A 22,679-nucleotide genomic window follows, 5' to 3' on the forward strand; every position below is an offset into this window, starting at 1 on the left:
TTAACATAATGTTTTCAAGGTTCACCTATGTTGTAGCATGTATGGGTTCTTAGTTCCTTTTTATGGCTGAACAACATTACTTGTATAATGCCACAGTTTGCTTATCCATTTGCTTGTTAATGGACATTTGGGTTGTTTCCACCCCTTGACTATTGTGAATAGCAGTGCTATGAACATGCATATGTAAGTACTTTTTTGAATCCTTGATTTCAGTTTTGGGTGTGTATCTAAGAATGTAATAGCTGTCATATGGTAATTCTATGTTTAACTTTTTGAAGAGTAGTCAAACTATTTTCCACAGTAACCAAAACATTTCACATTCCTGCCAGCAAAATTTGAGGGTTTCATATTCTCTACATCTTCACTAATACTTGTTATTTTCTATTTTTTTGAATGTAGCCATCCTAGTGGGTGTGAAGTGGTATCTCATTGTGGTTTTGACTTCCACTGCCCTGAAAATTAATGATGTTGAACATCCTTTCATGTGATTATTGGCCATTTGAATATCTTTTTTTTTTTTTTTTGAGACAGAGTCTCTCTCTGTCAGGCTGGAGTGCAGTGGCACAATTTCAGCTCACTGCAACCTCTGCCCTCTGCCTCCCGGGTTCAAGCAACTCTCCTGCCTCAGCCTCCCAAGTAGCTGGAACTACAGGTGCATGCCACCATGCCTGGCTAATTTTTGTATTTTTTAGTAGAGACAGGGTTTCACCATGTTGGCCAGGCTGGTCTCGAACTCCTGACCTCATGATCTGCCCTCCTTGGCCTCCCAAAGTGCTGGGATTATACGCTTGAGCCACCACACCCAGCTTCATTTGCATATCTTCTTTGAACAAATGTCTATTCAAGTTCTTTGCCCTTTTTTTGAATTAGGTTGGTTGTTTTCTTGTATGTTGAGTTCTAGGCATTCTTTATATATTCTAGATACTAATCCCTTATCAGATATATGATTTGCAAGTATTTCCTTCAATTTTGTGTGTTGCCTTTTTACTCTCTCACTCTTTTTTTTTTCTTTTTGAGACAGGGTCTTGTTCTGTCACTCAGGCTAGAGTACAATGGTGTGATCATGGCTCACTGCAGCCTCGACCTCCTGGGCTCAAGAGATCCTCATGCCTCAGCCTCCTGAGTAGTTGGGACTATAGGCATGTGCCACCACAGCCAGCTAATTTTTTTTTTTTTGTAGAGATGGGGTCGCACTATGTTGCCCACGCTGGTCTTGAATTCTTGGGCTCAAGTGGTCCTTCCACCTCAGCCTCCCAAAGTGTTTGAGATTATAGGCATGAGCCACCACACCTGGCACACTCTCTTGATAGTGTCTTTTGGTGCACAAAAGTTTTAAAGTTGACAAAGTTCAATGTATGTATTTTTGTTGTTGTTTCCTTTACTTTTGGTGTCTTTTCTAAGACTCTATTGGCAAATACAAGGTCATGAGTATTTATCCCCGTGTTTACCATGGGGATTACAATTAACATCTTAAATATATAAAAACCTAGTTGGAATTAATTCCTACTTAGTTTCAATAGCATACAAAAACTCTGTTCCTATACACCTCAGTCCATTCCCTTTTGAAGTCATAAAGTACACCTTTATACACTGTTTGCCTATTAATATAGAATTGTAATTATTGTTTTATGCATTTGTCTTATAAATAAGTTAGAAAACAAAAAGTGGAGTTAGAAACCAAAAATATAATTACACTGGCTTTTATGTTTATCTATGTAGTTATTTTTACCAGAATTCCCAATTTCTTCATATGAATTTGAGTTACTGTCTAGTGTCTTTTCAGCCAGAAAGGCTCCCTTTAGCATTTTTTGTAGGCCAAGTCTAGTAGTGACAAACTCAGCTTTTTTAAAATCTCGGAATGTTTTAATTTCTCCTTTTAAATTACTTTTGTTTGATTGACTTTGTTTATTTCGATTGTGGTAAAATATAGGTAACATAAAATTTACTGTTATGGCCGGCTGTGGTGGCTCACACCTGTAATCCCAGCACTTTGGGAGGTTGAGGCGGGCGGATCACAAGGTCAGGAGTTCAAGATCAGCCTAGCCAACGTGGTGAAACCCCATCTCTAGTAAAAATACAAAAATTAGCCAGGCTTGGTGGCACATGTCTGTAATCCCAGCTACTCAGGAGGCTGAGGCAGGAGAATCGCTTGACCCCGGAAGGTGGAGGTTGCGGTGAGCCAAGATCACACCACTGCACTCCAGCCTGGGAGAAAGAGTGAAACTCTGTCTCAAAAAAATATATATATATACGTTATCACTATTTTTAGGTTTACATTTCAGTGGCCTTAAGTATATTCACAATGTTGTGTAACCACCAATGAGTGCTATCTATTTCCAGAACTTTTTTATCTTCCAAACATAAACTCCAAACCCGTTAAGCAATAGCTCCCCATTCCTCCCCTCTTCCCCCTTCCTGTGCCCCCTGGTTCCTGATAACCTCTATTCTACCTCTTGTCTCTATATATTTGATACTCTAGGTACCTCATATAAGTGAAATCATACAATATATCCTTTTTTGTTTTAGTCTTGCTTATTTCACTTAGCACAATTTTCCAAGGTTCATTCATGTTATAGTATGTATCAGAATTTCATTCCTTTTTAAGGATAAATAACATTCCATTATATGTATATATCACATTACGTTTATCCATTCATCTGATGATAGGCCTTTGGGTCATTTCCATCTTCTGGGTATTGAGAATAAGGCTGCTATGAACATTGGTGCACAAGAATCTGTTTAAGTTCCTGATTTTTTATTTATTTAATTGATTAATGTATTTAAAATATTCTTTTCTTCTGACAGCTTGCTAGGGAATGTGTCCCTGATTTCAATTCTTTTGGATGTATACCTAGAAGTGAAATTGCTGGATCATACAGTAATCCTACGTTTAATTTTTGAGGAGATGCCAAGCTGTTTCCCACAGCAGCTGCATCATTTTACATCTCCATCAGCAACACACAAGGTGAATTTCTTCACCTCCTCACCAACCCTTTCCTTTCCTTTCCTTTCCTTTCCTTTCCTTTCCTTTCCTTTCCTTTCCTTTCCTTTCCTTTCCTTTCCTTTCCTTTCCTTTCCTTTCCTTTCCTTTCCTTCCCCTTCCCCTTCCCCTTCCCCTTTCTCTCCACTCCCTTCCCCTCTCCTCCCCTCTCCTTTCCTTTCTTTTTTTTTTTTTCAAAGAAATGGTGTCTCCTTCTGTTGTCCAAGCTGGAGTGCAGTGGTGCAATCATAGCTCATTGTATTCTCAAACTCCTGGGCTCAAATGATTCTCCCACCTCAGCATCCCCAGTAGCTGGGATTACAGGTGAGCACCACTGCATCTCTCTCTCTTTCTCTCTCTCTCTCTCGTTCTCTTGCTCTCTCGCTGTCTCTCCTCACCCCTCCCTATTCCTCTCTCTCTGCCTCTTTGTAAATAATAGCTGTCATAGTGGGCATAAAGTGGTATCTCATTATGGTTTTGATTTGTATTTCCCTAATGACTAGTGATGTTCAGCCTCTTTTTATGTGCATATTGGTCATTTGCATATCTTCCTGGGAGAAATGTCACGTTCTTTGCCTATGTTTCAGTAGAGTTATTCGTTTTATTGTGGTTGAGTTGTAGGAGATTTAATATATTCTGGACATTAATCCTTTACCAGATATACAATTTGCAAATATTTTCTTTCATTTTGTGAGTTGTCTTTTCACTCTGTTATAGTTTTTAATTTTTATTTTCTTACCTGGAACATAGATGCAATCACTCTGTTATAGTGTCTTTGATGCACACAAGTTTTAATTTTGATGGAGTCCAATTTACCTATTTTTTCTTTTGTTGCCTGTACAGTTAGTGCCACATTTAATAAATCATTGCCGAAGTCAAGGTCACAAAGACTTTTTTTTTTTTAGACAGAATCTCACTCTGTTGCCCAGGCTGGAGTGCAGTGGTGTGATCTCAGCTCACCACAACCTTCACCTCCTGGGTTCAAGAGCTTCTTGTGCCTCAGCCTCCAGAGTGGCTGTGATTACAGGTGTGCACAACCACACCCAGGTAATTTTTATATTTTTTAGTAGAGATGGGGTTTCACCTGTTGGCCAGGCTGAAAGATAGTTTTGCTGGATACACAACTCTTGGTTGACAGTTTCTTTCAGCATGTTAAATATCATCCCACTGCCTTCTTTCTGGCCTCCGTAATTTCTGATGAGAAATCAGCTATTAATCTTATTGAAGATCTCTTATATGTCATCCAAATAGCTTGTCCCTTGCTGTTTTCAAAGTTCTCTTTGCCTTTGTGTTTCAGTAGTTTGGTTATAATATGTCTTGATGTGGATATTTTGAGTTTAACCTACTTGGGGTTTATTGAGCTTGTTGGATATGTATATGGATGCATTTCATCAAATTTGAGAAAAATTTGGCCACTATTTCTTTGAATATTTTTTTCTGCCACCTTTTCTCTCTATTCCCCTTCCTGGATTACTGTGGTTTTTTATGCTGGTATTGTTGATGGTGTTCCACAGCTCCCTCAGTTTCTGTTCATTTTTCTTTCTTTCTGTATTTTTCTTTCCACTCTTCAGAATGGGTATTAATTTTCTCAGGCTGCTATAACAGAATAGAATACCATAGTGTGGGTGAAACAATAGACATCTATTTCTCACAGCTCTCAAGACTGAGAAATCTAAGATCAAGGTGCCAGCAAAAATGAGTTTTATTCTGAGGCATCTTCTCTTGCCTAGTTGCCTTCTCATTGTGTGTTGACATGACTTCTTTGTATATGTGTGTGTGGGGAGAGAGAGAGAGAGAGAGCGATCTTTCTCTTCTTAAAGGTCTCCAATTCTATCAGGTGAGGGTTCCACCCTAATCTCACTTTACTTTAATTACCTCCTAAAGGTGCTATGTCCAAATACAGTCACATTGGTGGTGTTAGGGTTTCAACATATACATTTATGGGGGACACAATTCAGACCATAGCAGACTGGATAACTTCAATAATTTTTTTCTTTAAGTTTGCTGATGCTTTCATCTGCCTGCTCAGATCTACTGTTAAATCTCTCTAGTACATTTTTAATTTCTGCTATTGTACTTCTCAAGTCCAGAATTTCTATTTGGTTCCTTTTCAAAATTTTTGTCTCTTTATTGATATTCTCTATCTGTTCATACATTGTCCTTTTGGTTTCCTTTAGTTCATTGGGCCTACTCCTTCCAGGATTTGCTGTTGTTGATTGTGGATGGCTATAGCCATCCATTTGTTTAATGACTTTTCCTATTTTTTGCAAAGACTATTTCTTGTTGTGTGTGGCCACTAAAGTCTCTGTTCTTTTATATCAGTGGTTATCCAGTGAACTGTCAGAAATTTCCTTAAATACCTGGCTGGACACATTGGCTCATGCCTGTAATCCCAACAATTTGGGAGGCTGAGGTGGGCAGATCACTTGAGGCCAGGAGTTCAAGACCAGCCTGGCCAACATGATGAAACCCCATCTCTACTAAAAATATAAAAATTAGCTGGTCATGGTGGCATGAGCCTGTAATCCCAGCTACTCAGGAGGCTGAGGCAGGAGAATTGCTTGAACCCAGGAGGCAGAGGTTGCAGTGAGGTGAGATTGCACCACTTCACTCCAGCCTAGGCGACAGAGTGAAACCCCATCTCAAATGAAAGAAACAAAGAAATAGAGAGAGAAAGAAAGAAAGAAGGAAGGAAGGAAGGAAGGAAGGAAAGAAAGAAAGAAAGAAAGAAAGAAAGAAAGAAAGAAAGAAAGAAAGAAAGAAAGAGAAAAGAAATTTCCTTAAATACCGGGAGCCAAACAATGTAAAAATATATCCCCCTGCCCAAGGTTTTGCAGATTGACTCTAAGCTGGGGCACTTCTTCAATACTAAGCCAGGCCACATAGAACTTTGCTTAGCCTCTACCTCCTGCTTATGTGGTTCTCAAAGATCACCCAAAGTGGAAGCCAAGGGCCTATCAGGTCTTTTCTGATCATGTGTCTAGCCCTAGTCATGTGCCTTTAACTCCAGATTTCCTGATATACTTGGTAGCCCTTCAAACCCCATATTGCCCCAAGAATCTTTCTCCTTAGCATCCTCCTTTCCAAACTTTTTTTTTTTTTCGTTTGGAATAGAATTTTCTTTTTTTTTCTTTTTTTAAATTTTATTATTATACTTTAGGTTTTAGAGTACATGTGCACAATGTGCAGGTTTGTTACATATGTATCCATGTGCCATGTTGGTTTGCTGCACCCATTAACTCGTCATTTAGCATTAGGTATATCTCCTAATGCTGTCCTTCCCTCCTCCCCCCACCCCACAACAGTCCCCGGAGTGTGATGTTCCCCTTCCTGTGTCCATGAGTTCTCATTGTTCAATTCCCACCTATGTATGCAGCCAAACTTTTAAGTCTATCTCGCTTGCCTTTTCTGTGCCTTGTCTCAGGTGGTTCTAGGTAGTATATGTTTTTAAATGCTTTCCGCAGATACCTCACAGAAAGCCACTCTAGCCTGAGGGGGATGAAACGAAGGTCAGCCTCTATGCTGGTTTCCCAGGTAACTGCCATACCGATTAAGATGTACTACCACAATTATTAAAGAACAGGGTCTGTATTGCCTTCCATCTGCAGCAAACCAAACTAGAAGTACAGGCTGCCATCCGCATGGCCAATGCTGAGCTGGGGACGGGGGGATGATAGGTGGGTAAGCAAAAGTGCTACATGCCTTCTCACTGAATTTAACAACTTGTTTCTTCATTAAGCATGCCCATAGTGACTATAAGCTGTTGATTAGATTTCAGAGTTCCAAAAGAATTAATTCTATCAATTTTTGCCAGTTTAATGGTTGCTTCTATGGAGGAACCAATTCTTAGAGTTCCTTACTCTTCCATTTCTGTGGTATCATTCTACCTCTCCCAGATTAAAAAAAAATTAAAAACACTTTTTATTTAGGAAAAATTTAAGCATATACAAAAGTAAGGAGGTTGTTTTAATGAATATCCATGAACTCATCAACCAATGTGAAAAATTATCAACTCATGGCCAATCTTATTTCATTGATACCACCAACCATTGTCAAAGACTTACTAAGTGTTGTGCTCAGAGTGCCTCATGCATTATCTTATCTTATTTTCACAATAGTTCTATGAGATGGATATTAATATCCCCATTTCACAGATGAGAAAATGAAAACTGAGGGGTTTAATAATTTTCCCAAGGTCACACACAACTTCCTGGGATCAGATTCTGAACTTGTATCTATCTGGGATCTGAATCATGGCTTAAGCTGATTCTCCAATCACTTTTTCTCAGAAGCTCATTTGATGCTGATAGCAACCTGAATGTGGTGGACATGACTAACGTTCATTCAAATTTACTTCTTATTTTCCAAGTGGAGATGGAATTATGATTCCTCAACTCCTTGAAATTAGACAGGGTTCTGTGGCAAGTTCTGGCCAAGGCAATGTAGGCAGAAGTGACTTGTATCAGTACTGGGCTGAAGCATTTCATTGCTGGTGCTTCACTTCCAACCCTCTCTTTGCCTGCTGCAGAGAACTCTTTAACCTCGTCTTGAGATGCTAGTTATAGGTGATGGGTTGGGGTTGGGGTTGGGGAGCCTCTATCACCTTGGGTCCCTGAAAGATGATTACTACAGGAGAGCACAGCCTTTTGCTGAAGATTGTACATGCAATATGTATAAGAAATAAACCTCTGTTGTGGCAAACCACAGAGGTGTTGGGCTTGTTTGTTACTGCAACATAATATAGCCTATCCTGACAAGTAAAATAGTGCAATCATCCTTGTTTTATAGATAAGGAAACTGAGCCACAGGAACTTGCCCACTGTCATATAACTCACTCAGTTTTAGAACTAGAGATGGAACGTGTGCATGTGTCTTTATAGTAGAATGATTTGTAATCCTTTGGGTATATACCCAGTAATGGGATTGCTGGGTCAAATGGTATTTCTGGTTCTAGATCCTTGAGGACTCACCACACTGTCATCCACAATGGTTGAACTAATTTACGCTCCCACCAACAGTGTAAAAGCATTCCTATTTCTCCACAGCCTCGCCAGCATCTGTTGTTTCTGAATGGCAGGATTTTTGTCTAGTAGAAGACAAGAAGGCACAAAAGCAGCAGAATGTTTTAGGATGGTCAAGCTGGTGGCCCTGCAGAGGGCAAATTAGGGAGAGGGAAAGAGGAAGACCAGTCAGAGAGCAGTTGCAATAATGCGAGCAGGAGCTGCCACAGGTCTAGACCAGCAAGGACAGTGGGTGTGGCAGGGAAGGACAGTGGTGAGAGACCTGGTAAGGGAAGAGCTGTGCAGTGGTCATGGTTGCACCACTCCTGTCAGCATGGTCTCAAGTCACCTTGTGTTGACTAATCCAATTTCATCCTTCTGGTCCAGTCAGCCCAGGCCTTGCCCGAGTCCTTTGTGTCTTGTCTGTGGCCTCCAGACTAGCTGGTAGGCTGGAGGGAGGGGCAGGCTGTTAGCAGCTGGCTGAATGCTGATGGATACATGTTCCCAGTCATTCCTTTCAATCTCAACCCTGTCTGTCACCATCTCCTCTCCCTAAGAGTGCGGAAAGCAAAGCTGCTCTGGGACGATCCCAAATGCCAAGGTTGGGGGTGGCGGCCGATGCCATGCTGGGAACTGGCTCTTCAATTTTAAAATGAAGCCACTGGCTTCAGACGTGCTGGTCTTGGGCAACTCTAGGGTCACCCTCCTGCTTCCCTGGAATCAGACCTGCCAGGTCCCTTTTACCAAGTCAGCTGAAAAGTTTCTAATCTCTTTGCAAAGTGTCAAGTATCTTCCAGCACCTTGAAAGGTGATTTTCTAAAAGCAGATCAAACAGTTTTGACATTTGCTGCGGAGCCATTTAAAGTTCTACTACAGGCTCACTGTTGGCCACGGCAGCTCAACTGGCCGCAGATAAAGGTTGAAGTGGCACGTCTCGCCACAGATGCGAGGAGCCGGCTCGTGGGAGCCACGTCCCGGAGAGAAACACAGTCCACAAAAGTTAATCTGCTGCTTTGTCTTGGCCGACAATTTATTCTTTCATGAAAGCCAGCCCATAATCCCCAATTGAATTCTGCACACACATTTTTTTAATTTGCTGGAATTTGCAAAAACACATCAGTGGCTCTGCAGCCTTTGGATTTTCACGTTTAGCAAAATAATCCCACGACATCCCCTTCAAAGCGCTCTCTGCATCACGCTTTTTCCCTGCTTGATCTTGCCTTCTAATGAGGGAGCTGAACAGTAAGGGGCACTGAGGTTGGGGTTGCTGTCTGCTGTGCTGTCCTCTGCCAGTCAGGACCATACAGGACCAGGGTCACTAACTCAGTTGCCTTCAAGGTCAGTCAAATAAAGTAAGTGGGTGGAGTGAGCTGGGTAAATAATAAGGAGTGGTGGAGACTGGGGCAAACTGAAAATTGCATACCCTTTCAAAATGGGGCAGCTGGCCTCAGCAATGGATAACTGTCGCTGGTTGGGAATGTGGGCTCAGTGCTTTCAGAGCTTCCCATCTTCCAAAAGAAGCAAGACATTTGGCATTTAAAAAATATGAAATTGCTTCATTTTTAAATGTTGATCCAAATTCTCTTAAAACACTCTGCAGGCCAAACCAAAGATGTCTGTTGGCCCAATCTGGCTTGCAGAGCTGCTGGTTTATAATCTCTGATCAAGGGGCAGAGACATGATTGGGGAGGTCAGACTCACCTCCTACCTTTCTTCCTTTTTCTTCCTTTCTTCCTGTCTCTCTCTCTCTTTCTTTGGTCATTCTTTCTTTTCTTTTCGACAGGGTCTTGCTCTTTTTGCCCAGGCTGAAGCACAGTGGCACAATCATAGTTCACCGCAGCCTCAAACTGTTGAGCTCAAGCAATCCTCCTTTGGCCTCCCAAAGTGCTGGGATTACAGGTGTGAGTCACCTTTTTTTTTTTTTTTTGAGACGGAGCTGCAGCTCCGCCTCCTGGGTTCACGCCATTCTCCTGCCTCAGCCTCTCCAAGTAGCTGGGACTACAGGTGTCCGCCACTACGCCTGGCTAATTTTTTTTTTTTTTTTTTGTATTTTTAGTAGAGACGGGGTTTCACCGTGGTCTCAATCTCCTGACCTCGTGATCCGCCCACCTCAGCCTCCCAAAGTGCTGGGATTACAAGCGTGAGCCACCGCGCCCGGCCGAGTCACCTTTTATCTTTAACCTGAGAGGTCATGCATCCAGCTCAATGGCCTCATTTTACACATGGGGAAACTGAGGCCAATCACTCAGATATCTCCCTGATCATTCTCCTACTGCCTCTTATATAAGACTTAAGGCAGTCATCACCTAAAATGTGAGACTTAAAAATGTCACTCCCCAGGATGTGAGGCTTAAGGTGTAATATCCCCCAGAAATCTCATTTTAATAACAGATACAAACCTTTACAACTCAAAGGAAACCTCTCTTCAACGGTGACACTTTAGACAATGTGACAGGAGAGTTGGGTAAGGGCTTTTCAAAAGTTCCTGCAATGCTAGGTGGGTGTCTTCTCTGCCCCAGGTAGTTCCTGGAGTAGTTCTCCCTACCCCAGCAATATCTAGGATGGGTTCCTGTTCTCCCATCCTAGATATTGCTAGATATTGCTAGGGCACAAATTGGTTCCCATGAGAGACTGGACCCCTGGAACTCCGGGGCTCCTGTTTAGAGTTTCTTTTTTTTTTTTTTTGAGACAGAGTCTCCCTCTGTCACCCAGGCTGGAGTGCAGTGTTGCAATCACAACTCATTGCAGCTTCGACCTCCTGGGCTCAAGCGATCCTCTTGTCTCAGCCTCATGAGTAGCTAGGACTACAGGGAAGTGCTGCCATGCCTGGCTAGATTTTTAATTTTTATTTTGTAGACATGGAGTCTCCCCATGTTGTCCAGGCTGGTGGAGTTTCTGCACCTGCAGATCTGCCATAAAATTCTCAAGATGGCTCTGGTCTGGCTGCTGCCTAACATGGAAGGGGGTACCTCCCTGAGAGTTCAGCAAAATAAATCCAAGCTGCAAAGATTCTTCCGGGACCTGCTCTGAGCTTGGCTAGAGCAGAAGCAGTTAGCTACAAGGAGAGGGTAGCATTCTCATCTTTTCTGCCCTGCTGGCCTGGAAACCCATGGCTGGTCAGTGAGCCCTCCCTCCTGCCCCAGGCTCCCACCCATGTCCTCATCCTGCCCCACACCTCCTCTTGTGCAGTCTGTCAGAGCTGTAACCACCAAATTAGCCCTTCATGATTTTATTTGGCTTTTATTGGCTCAAGCTGTATGTTGGAGATGGAGCCAGATGTGAGGCCGGAGGACGACTTGAAAGGCCAGGTAATTAGCAGCATCTGCCTCTGCCTTCTTATCTTGACAGGCAGACACACAGAGCAGTGACCTGGGAGCTGGGAGGCAGCTGCTTTCTTGACATAAAATAAGGCAAAGGCCAAAGGGAACTGCACTCGGCCTGGAATGGCAGCATGTGTGTGTGTGTGTGTGTGTGTGTGTGTGCAGGTGCGCGCGTGTGTGTGTGCCTGCAACCACATGTAAGTGTGAGTGCACTGAAGATCATCCCCTCCACCCATTGTTTTCTTGCCCCAGACTCTGAAGAACCGTCTGCCAACTTCTCACCACCTGGGGTGGAATTATTATTTTTCAATGGAGAAATCATTTACATACAGTGAAATGCGTAGATCTTAAGTATATGGTTTGCTGTGTTTTCACAAATGAGTAAAATTCATGTAACACACGCTCCAATGAAGATATGAAACATTTTCCTTGCCCCCAGAAAGTTCTTTTTCTTTGTATTTATTTATTTCTTTTTGAGACAGGGACTCTCTTTGTTGCCTAGCCTGGAGCGCAATGGTGTGGTTATAGCTCACTGCAGCCTTTAACTCCTGGGCTCAAGTGATCCTCCTGCCTCAGCCTCCCAAGTAGCTGGAACTACAGGCCCCACTGCACCAAGCTAATTATTTTTTGTAGAGATGGAGATTTGTTATGTTGCTCAGGCTGGTCTTGAATTCACGGCCTCAAACAGTCCTCTCGCCTTGACCTCCCCAAGTGTGGGGATTACAGAAGTGAGCTACCACGCCTGGCCCCTAGAAAGTCCTTTATGGTTCTTCCCAGTGACTCCTCCCCTCTCCCTCACACAGGCAACCATATTCAGTTCCAATTTCTGTTGCCAAAAATGAATTTTTGCCCGTTCTTAAATATCACGTAAATGGAACCATAGAATACAATCATAGACTTGCAGTCTTCTTGTGTCTGGCTTCTTTTGCTCAACCTAATGTTTTGGAGATTCATCCAAGTTGTTACATGTATTAGGAATTCATTCCTTTTCACTGCTAAGTAGTATTTCACTGTATGAGTAGATCACAATTTATCCATTCTCTGGTTGATGGATATTTGGATATTCTGTTTTTTTACTGTTTTGAATAAAGAAGTATATCAGTTTTTTATGGCTGTGTCACTGATTACCATAACCATAACGGCTTAAAACGCCACAGATGTGTTACCTCACTGTTTCTCTGGGTTAGGTGTCCAGGCATGGATGGGTTGGGTCCTGTGCCAGGGGTCTCACCGGGCTTAAATCAAGGTATCAGCCAGTGCTGTGATCTCATCTGAGGCTTGGGGTCCTCTGCTAAGTTCACAGCACTGTTGGTGGAATTCAGTTTCTTGTGGTGGTTGGACCAAGGCCTTGAGCTCCTAGAGGTCACCTTGCTTGCCATATGGGCTTCTCCACAGCATGCCAGTTTTCTTCTTCAAAGCCAACAGAAGTGCGTCTGCTGTGGCATCAAATCTCTCTGACTTCTTCTGTCTCGGATCTCTAGACCTGCTTTTAAAGGGTCCACCTGATTAGGTCAGGCCCACTGAGGGTGATACAGTTTGGATGTGCATCCCCTCCAGATCTTTAAAACTTTTTTTTGTGGGCATATAGTAGGTGTATATATTTATGGGGTACATTAGGTGTTTTGATACAGGCATGCAATGCATAAGAATCCCATTATGGAAGATGGAGTATCCATCCCTTCAAGCATTTGTCCTTCGTGTTACAAACAATCCTATTATACTATTTTAGTTATTTTAAATATACAATTAAATTATGATTGACTATAGTCACCCTGTTGTGCTATCAAATACTAGGTCTTATTCATTCATTCTAACTATTATTTTGTGCCCCTTATCCCCTCCAAATCCTATGTTGAAACATGACCTCCAATGTTAGAGGTGGGTGTAGGGAGAGGTGTTTGGGTTATGGGGGTAGATCCCTTATGAATGGCTTACCATGGTAATGAACGAGTTCTTGCTCTGGTAGTTCCTGCGAGAGTTTGTTGTCTAAAAGAATATGGCACCTCCTCCTCTCTCCTTTTGCCATAAGATGTGCTTGCTCCCCCATTGCCTTCTGCCGTGGTTGGAAGCTTTCCAAGGCCTTCATCAGAAGCTGAGCAGATGTTGGTGCCATGTTTGTACAGCCTGTAGAACCATGAACCAAAATAAACCTCTTTTCTTTATAAATTACCCAGTCTCAGATATTCCTTTAGAGTAATGCAAATGGACTAACATACAAGATAACCTCCCTTTTGATTAAAGTCAACTGATTAGGGTCCTTAATTACATCTGTATACGTTCTTGACCTTTGTCATATGATTAACCTAGTCACAAGAATAACATCCCATTCTATTCACATTCAGGGTGTGCACTCCAGGGATGACAGTCTTGGGGGCTACCTTAGAATTCTGTCTATTACAAGCAACTATGAATATTCTGGAGCTTATCATTTAAGTATGCACCTTTAAAAAATAAAAGCATTTCTGGCCAGGTGCAGTGGCTCATGCCTGTAATTCCAACACTTTGGGAGGCTGAGTGGGAGGATCACTTGAAGCCAGGAATTCAAGGCCAGCCTGGGCAACACAGCAAGAGCCCTGTCTCTATAAAAAAATAAACAATTATTCAGACATGGTGGCATGCACCTGTAGTCCCAGCTACTCAGGAGGCTGAGGTGGGAGGCTGCAGTGAGCTATGATCGTGCCAGTGGGTGACAGAGTGAGACCCTATCTCTTATATAAAAAAAAAGAGCATTTCTTATTAACCCAAAATAACATGATCCCACTTAAAGTAAACACTGATTTCTAAATATCATCTTACACCTGGCCCATATTTAAGTTTTCTTGCCAGGCAAGGTGGCTCATGCTGGTAGTCCCAGCTCTTTGGGAGGCCAAGGCTGGAGGATCACTTCAGCCCAGGAGTTCAAGACCAGCCTGAGCAACATAGTGAGACCTTGCCTCTACAAAAAAAAAAAAAAAATTAACCAGGTGTAGTGGTACTCACCTGTAGTCTCAGCTACTTGGGAGGCTGAGGTAGGAGGATCACTTGAGCCTGGGAGTTCAAGGCTGCAGTGAGGCATGATTGCACCACTGCACTCCAGCCTAGGTGACAGAAGGAGATGCTATCTCAAAAAGAAAATATACCAAACTACAAAGAGGGTCGACTGTCTCTAAAAATAAATAAGAAATAAAGAAAGAAATTTTCTCAGTTGCCTCAAAAATGTGTTTTAGCTGGTCTGTCCAAGGCAGGATCCAAAAAGGGCAACACACTGATCCAAGGATCAGTCTTATAAAACCAACCATGGGTCAACTGGATAGCATGTGTCTCTGGCCAAAGGGCCCTTCCAGTTGCTTTCCATCTGGCACAGTGTCCTTATTGTGGTTGGTTGGAGAGAGTGGGTCTGTTGTCCTGCAGAATATCTGACCACCTGGTTTGGAGTAGTTGCTTCCTTTTGTCCTCATTTAGCTTGTTCCTTTATCCCCTTTACATCGTCTGAACTGGAAATCAAATCTGAGCTTTGATGGACTCAGGTAAACATTTTTCTGGCTGGAGCAAATCATGGGAGATGCTGATAGCTTCAAACTGCATCACTTGGGGAGACCATGACATGCGGTTGACCTGTGGTTGATTGTGAGTGACTGGCTCTGGGATCAGGGTGGGGACTGCCTGGCTCCTCTAGTTCTGTTTCTTCCTCCTGGGCCAGAAGGAAGTCTGTGGAGTCTCACTTTGACACCATTTGAATGTCCAGTTATGCATTGACCGTTTGCCTAATGGTCTGCTATGGTGTGAATGTTTGTTTCTGCCCCAGATTCATACACCAAGACCTAGTCCCCAATGCAACAGTATTAAGAGGTGGGGCCTTTGGGAGGTGATTAGGTCATGAGAGTTCCACCCTCATAAATGAGGTTAGTGCCCTTATACCAGAGGCCTGAGGGAGTCTGTGAGTCCCTTTTTGCCCTTTCATCATGAGGACTCGGCAAGAAGTTGCCATTTATGAGGAATAGGCCCTCACCGGGAACCAAATCTGCTGGTGCCTTTATCTTGGACTTTCCAGCCTCCAGAACTATGAGCAATAAATTACGTTGTTTGTAAATTACCAGTCTTGGATATTTTGTTACAGCAGCCAGAAAAGACTAAGACATGGTCTTAACACATCAATTGATAATTCTTGCCTGAATCAATGATTTCATTAGAGATGAGGGTGCAATTTTGACCTGGCATTCCCACTCTGTGGAACTATGGTTTGGTCTGAAATATGCTTTTGGTCTCTGAGGGCCTGATCTCCCTCCAAGTTGGACCATCTGGCTTAGACCCACCCTCACCAGGCCCAGGGGAAGAGGTGGCCTGAGATGGGAAGGGGTTGGGAGACCTGGTGACTGGTACCTGCTTCTGAAAGGTGGCCATCTTGGTGTGTCTATGCCCCTCTCTCTATCCAACGCCCCTGAGGGCCTGGGCTCTGTCTGGGTGGGATTGTGTCTTCCTGCAGCAGAGCTCTGCCTATCTGTTGGATTAGACTCTCCTAAAGCCTATCTTGTTCCCTGGGGCCCGATCACAATGAACCAGCCATGCAGAGCTGCATCTGGAGATACAGTCATGTAATGCTGGCATCACCAACCACTGGTAAGGTGCCCATCAGATAACAAACATCAGGACACGTAGGAAAGTTTGGGTGGGGTGCACATACTCCCTCCACCCTGGCCTCCCTCCTGGAAAATGGCTCAGCAGCTGGGTTCTGACTCCAGGCCAGTTGCCCCCGCCCCACGGGCAGAGAAATCTGCCTTTAATTTAGCAGTTCTATTTCTTTCTCCCTGGAAAAGTCTTTGTGGTAACAATTAAGGAACTCTTTTATCCCCTCCTGGTTGAGGAGTGAGGAATTTGGGGATGGCATAGGAAAGGCTCCTTTCCTTGCTAATTCCCAAGACACAGCAACTTTTTCTTGGAAAGGGCATCTGGCAGAAGCTTCTGGGAGTGTCCCGATTGGTGATTTGGTGGTTTACCTCTATGGAGGGCTGTAGATGTGCCAGGCACCACACCGGGCACATTGCATGGGTTACCTTACAGCATCTTCACAACCATCCCTCAAAGAAGGAAGGTCCCAAGCTCACAAGATCCATCCTAGTAGCATGTTAATACCATCTCCCAAGTCCTGGGCATTAAGTCTGACTGTGGGTGTTAAATCTGACCATGGGACAGTGCTCCCAAATCAATACACTCTCCCTCATCCAGCTTTATAGTCTGCTCCCCATCTAACCCCCTTAACTCAGACACCTTGGGATCCAATTCCATGTATATTATCAGGTTCCTGCCACTACAGATTGATGAGACCCCACAGCTCCCCCAGGGGATAGAATTCTCCATCACACAGCAGGCCCAGCACCATGACCAGCTTGTGACTTGACCCCAGTTATCAGGCTGGTGGCCAGGAGAAGAGGTAGGGGTAATTCCTGAGGGGGTATGTGCTGTTTTACAAGGTAGAGAACTCTGCACTACTTTTGAGCAAAGAGGAGCGTTAGCTTTTAAAAGGGAGGAAAGGAGTCATTTCTGCAGTGTCAGAGGGTTCAGGAGGATCAAGGATTTCAAGATTCCCAAGTGTCAGTGTCCTACTCCTTCCCTCCTTCCCAATCAGGGTGCTAATTTCGGCATAGGCAGATTCGCTGGGTTTGTAAATTCAGCTTTCTCTGGAGCAGTGCTATTTTTATAATTATGTCTTGAGCTTGATTCTGAGGTTTTTATGCCTTCTTGCTGCAGAAGACAAGAGTCTTGTATTTCAACCTTACATTGAAGATTAATCACCTCCAGCCTCTGTCTTTATTTTTATAGGGAGAGGGTCTCTCTATGTTCCCAGGCTGGTCTTGAACTTCTGACCTCAAGTGATTCTACTGCCTTGGCCTCCCAAAGTCCGGGGATTACAGTCATGAGCCACCATGCCTGGCCCTCTTTGTCTTCCTCTACAGCATTGATAGCCCTCAACAATGGCTATCTGTAGTACATCTCAAATGCCTGAGCTACCATATCAGCTGATGCATTCCTTCCCACCCTTCTCCTATCCTAGTTCACCCCTGGTGAACATTTGAGCAAATGCACCACTTTTGCATGCAAGGTGCTTTCTGTATTCTAGCTACCACCAGTAATGGGGTTCTCATTCTCAACTGGCCAGTAGGGTGATCCAGTTCTAAAATCCCAATTTAGAGTGACTGCCTTCAGACTACCTCTGTTACAGATGAGTTTCCAGAGAATCCAATTTTGAGACAGATTTGCATGCAGGTGGCTTACTGGGGGACCAATACCTGTCAGAGGCTGTGGGCAGCAGGGCTGGATGAGGAGAAACTGAGCAACAGTACAGTCTCATTAGAGGTCTCAGCAGATTCTGTTGGGAGTGTGGGGGCAGAAGAAACCTCCTGAATTGTGTTGGAGACCAAGGATCTGGGTCTTTATACTCTTGCACTGACCTGTCATTGGACATGAGTTCCCCAGGGAAGGAGTGTGGTATGGTTTGGCTGTGTCCCCAGCCAAATCTGGTCTTGAATTGTAGCTCCTATAATTCCCACGTGTTGTGGGAGGAACCGAGTGTGAGGTAATTGAATCATGGGGGCAGTTCCCACCATGCTGTTCTCTTGGTAGTGAGTAAGTCTCATGAGATCTGATGGTTTTATAAGGAGAAACCCCTTTTGCTTGGCTCTCATTTCTCTGTTGCCTGCTGCCATGTAAGACGTGCCTTTCACCTTCCGCCATGATTGTGAGGCCTCCACAGCCACTCAGAACTCTGAGTCCCTTAGCCTCTTTTTCTTTATAAATCACTCAGTCTCTGTTATGTCTTTATTAGCAGCGGGAGAACAGATTAATACAGTGTGTCACCTTGAGCAAGGCAACTCTTTTTGAGTGAAGGCCAATCTCAAAGAGGAACTCAGGGATGAGCCATTAGCAGCTAACACCCCTGAAAGATGGGAAAATTAGTACCTCAGTCCTGAAGGGGGAACTGGGCAGCTCATAACAGTATCCACTACAGAGAAGTAAGTTTTTTCCAATTTTCCTCCTACTATAACAATACTGTAATGAACATCTCTGCACATCTCTCTCCTTGTGTAAATGTTTGAGCAATGATTCCCTGCTTTGCACATCACACAGTGTAAACAGAATATGAGGATTTGTGTATAACACACGGGAGTAAACAGGCAAGAGTGTGTAACCCTGGCATGAGCTGCTTGTGTGGGCAGCTGGCAGGGGTTCGCACTGCTCTAGGTATCTTCTTCCCCCCATTGTTGCCTCGTGGCCTGAGAGGATCAATATCTTCATTCTACACAAAAGGTTCTGAGCTCTCTACTCCAGGTTTGGATGCACCTGGAAGAAGAATTGCTGGATGTAAGGCATGTACACTGTCATCTTTATGAGGTATTGACATTTTATCTATAAAACTAGAAGATGCCCTTTTACATCTTTCAGGTTTAGTATTGTCAACTCGATAGGTGTGAAATAGTGTCTTATTGCTTAATTTTCCCTTTCTCTGTTTACCCGTGTCATCGGGCATCTTTTCACAAGTCTATTGGCCATCTGCTTCCCTGTTCTGAGACTTGCTTGCTCATTTCTATTGCTCTTTTTGCTGATGAGTTGTTCATCTTTTCCTTATTGATTTGTGGGACTCATTGCTCTGCTCCCTGGGGCTGTCTCTGTCAATTCAATGCCCCTGCTGCTATGGTCACTGCCTCCCCCTACCCATATACCAGATAGAGTCTTTGATTCTCTCCGTCTTTATGTCTGGGGAGGTACACCTGGTTGCCGGAGAGAGTTCAAGCCACACACTTTCCCCTGAGCTGCAAGGGAGCCTGAGAAAATGAGCACCTGGCACTTTCAGCTTCCTTCATTGGAGGTGGGCTCAGCTTCTCAACAAGTTTCATAAGGTGAAGAATTGCTCAGAAGGACATCCAACTTGGGAGTCTGCCTCAAAAATGGATAAATATCTATCCCAGTGTTAGCAGATCTTTACTTCACAAGGTTAGTGAGGGCTTAAAGAAAATAGAGTATGCAAAACTGCCCAGCAGGTGCTCATAGGATAGCTCATCCTCTTCCTTTGCAGCTTTGCTGGGACAAATGTCCATTATGGGAATGGCAAATTAAGTGGACTCACACTGTATAGGCATTGAACTAATGCAAACTCCACACTCTCTCAACTGTGTGTTTACAGGTTGTGGAGAGGAAAATAACAGTTTGTCTGGACAATTGGTTTTATCTGACCAGTGCACAGCTACCCGGGAGTGAATGGGAGGAAACGGGGTTCTGTTTCTGCTGTGCCTTCAGGCAAGCTCAGTGCCTCCCTCCCCCGTGCCTCTCCCACTTCCCTGATTGATTCTAGTTTTTAAAGACAGGCATTTTCATACACCCCAGGCTCTCAACAGTAGTCAAGCCCATTACTTGGGGCTCAACCAACAACACAGTGATCTACGGCAAGACTGGAGGAAAACCTCCTGGCTGGACTCATTATGAGCCTGAGCTATCCTATACTTTGTTTGAGATTTAGGAGATTTTCAAGGATAATCTTTGATTTGACGCAGTTTTCATTTCATGCCAGGATTTTAGAATCTACCCTCTGCAGAAGAGGCAATTCCCGACAGAAGACAGTGGTCTCATTTCAAGTGCTGTGTGTAATTGATTGACTATGATGGTCTGGAGAATGGCAGGAAAGAGGGTGGCGATTGAAGGCAGTGTCTGTCAGGAGGGCAGGAATGGGCACATGTGCATTGGTGCTGGGTATGAGATGGAGCAGGAGCCCTCTTAGGTCTTTATGACCTGTATCTTGTGCCGACTTCCCATCTCATCCTGTGACTTAGAATGCATTAACTGTCTGGGAATGTAACCCAGTGGGTTTCAACCTTATTTTACCCACCTCCTATTCAAAATGGAGTTGCTCTGGTTCTAAGGCCTCTGACAACGCTAACTCCTCAGGGAGATGGATTTGTGGTTTCTTCCCATCTCCTTATTTGGTGGCTCTACAATTAAACCTCCTTCTCTACTGTCGTGGAGAAGAAGAGCCTAGGAAGACACAATCACTAAATATGACGTGGTGTCCCAATGTCCAGGAAGAGGGCATGAAGTCCAAGCTAAGGAAATGTGAATAAGCGACAGACTTTAGTTAATAATAACAATGGATGGATATTGGTTCATTCACTGTAACAAATGTTCCATATTAATGTAAGATATCAGTAATAGGGGAAACTGTGTGTAGGGGGTATATGGAAACTCTTTGTACTATATGCTCAATCTTTCTGTAAATCTAAAACTGTTCTAAAAAATAGAGTGCATTTCATTCTCATTATAAAAAACAAATCAAACCAACAAAAACCTCTTTCTCTGCTGCATCCCAACATCTTGGTGTATTGACTTGCTGTGCGCATTGGACAATGGGCTTATTATGGTTATACCCTCTGTTAGCTCAAGGTTAATTCTTGAGTGTACTCCTGGACATAAATGTGTTGTCTCTTGTGAGTTTGAGCAATGCAGAAATTTCCAGAGCCTGGAGACTCAGTCCGGGTCAGGTCCTGCTAAGCTAAGAGCTGACAAGCATCTGGAGAGCTTACCCCCCGGCTGTATACACTGCTTCGGGGCTGCCAACTGCTGGGCACTCCCCTATCGATCTGGAATCCTGGAGCATCTTTGCTGCAAAGACCTGCAGAGAATGTGTGGTATAACAAGGAAAATATTTAGACAAGGCATGGTGGCTCACACCTGTAATTCCAACACTTTGGGAGGCCGAGGTGGAAGAATCACTTGAGCCCAGGAATGCGAGAGCAGCCTGGACAACATATTGAGACCTCATCTCTACAAAAAGTCACAAAATAAACCAGGTATGGTGGCACATGCCTGTAGTCCCAGCTACTAGGGAGGCTGAGGCAGAAAGATCACTTGAATCTGGGAGGTCAAGGCTACAACAAGTTATGATCGCACCACCGCACTCCAGCCTGGGTGACAGAGCCAAACCCCGTCACTAATATATATATATATATTAGTGACATATTAGTGTATAATATATATACACTAAATATATATATATTTAAAAATATATTTATGATGACGATGATGATGATGATGATGATGTATATTTGGTCCTTGTCCCTGGTTCCTGGCACCGAGCTCCTAAAACCCCTGGAATTTCTTCAGTGATGGGAGTCTTTTGTTACTACAGTGAGCCCCTTTCAACCATGTCAGAGTTTATGCTAGTGAAGTGACTCAGGGTGGGGCCCCTAGATAACCTCAGGTTGGGGCTGATCACCAAAAAGACCAAACACAGGATTAGAAGGTTGGGACTTTCAGCCACACCCCTGACCTCGGGCAAGGGCAAGGAAAGGGGCTGGACATTGGATTATAAATAAACTCTTGAACAAAGACATCTGCAGCGCTTCGGGTTGTTGACGACACTGATGTACTGGAAGGGTGGCATACCCCAGGAGGACACGGAAGCCCCAGGCCATCCTGCCCCAGGACCTTACTTCAGGCACATCTTCCATTAGGCTGTTGCTGAATTTTATCCTTTATAACGAACCAGTAATAGTAAGGAAAATGCTTTCCTGAATCTGTGAATCAATCTAGGAAATCATTGAACTTGAGAAGGCGGTCATGGGAATCCTTGAGTTTGTAATTGCCTGGGCAAAAGTGTGGGTCACCTGGGGACCCCGTTTGTGCCTAGGATCTGAAGTAGGGGGAAGTGCTGTGGGGCCGAGCACTAAACTTGTGGAGTCTGACACCAACTCTGAGCCATTAGTGTCAGAATTAAATTGAATTGTTAGAAATCCAGTTGGTGTTGGAGAGTTGGAGAACCAGTGTCAGGAAATACCACAGGGCTGGGCATGGGGGCTCATGCCTGTAATCTCAAGACTTTGGGAGGCTGAGGTGGGAAGATCGCTTGAGGCTAGGAGTTCAAGACCAGCCTGGGCAACACAGCAACACACCTTATCTTTACAAAAAAGAAGGAAGAAAGAAAGGAAGGAAGAAAGAAAGAAAATACCACATACAGGTCCTCAATGGGTATCTGTTGAATGAACAGAGAACACTAGCTAACATAAATTAGGCACAATATCCTGAGTGGTATGCTAAATACTTTCTATGCACTAATTTAAAAACTACTTTTTGAGTTAGTACTGTTATGTGCCTGGCTTGGTCCTTGGTACAGCTGTGAACAATTAAGCCAATTCAGCACATCTGTTTTTAGTGCCTAACTGTGTGCCATGCACTGTTCTAGGTCCTGGAGATACAGCTGTGAGCAATTTAAGTTTACCTAACAAATATTTATTGAGTTCCTACTATGTATCAGACACCATTCCAGGCCTGCAGAACACAGCAGCGACCACAAGTCAAATCCCCACTCTGTGTGCATTTTACAGGAGCCCTAGGAGCTAAGTCATTTTGCACTTGAGG

This window comes from Hylobates moloch, unplaced genomic scaffold (genome assembly GCF_009828535.3).
Source record: "Hylobates moloch isolate HMO894 unplaced genomic scaffold, HMol_V3 SCAFFOLD_6, whole genome shotgun sequence".
NCBI classification, from domain to species: Eukaryota; Metazoa; Chordata; class Mammalia; order Primates; family Hylobatidae; genus Hylobates; species Hylobates moloch.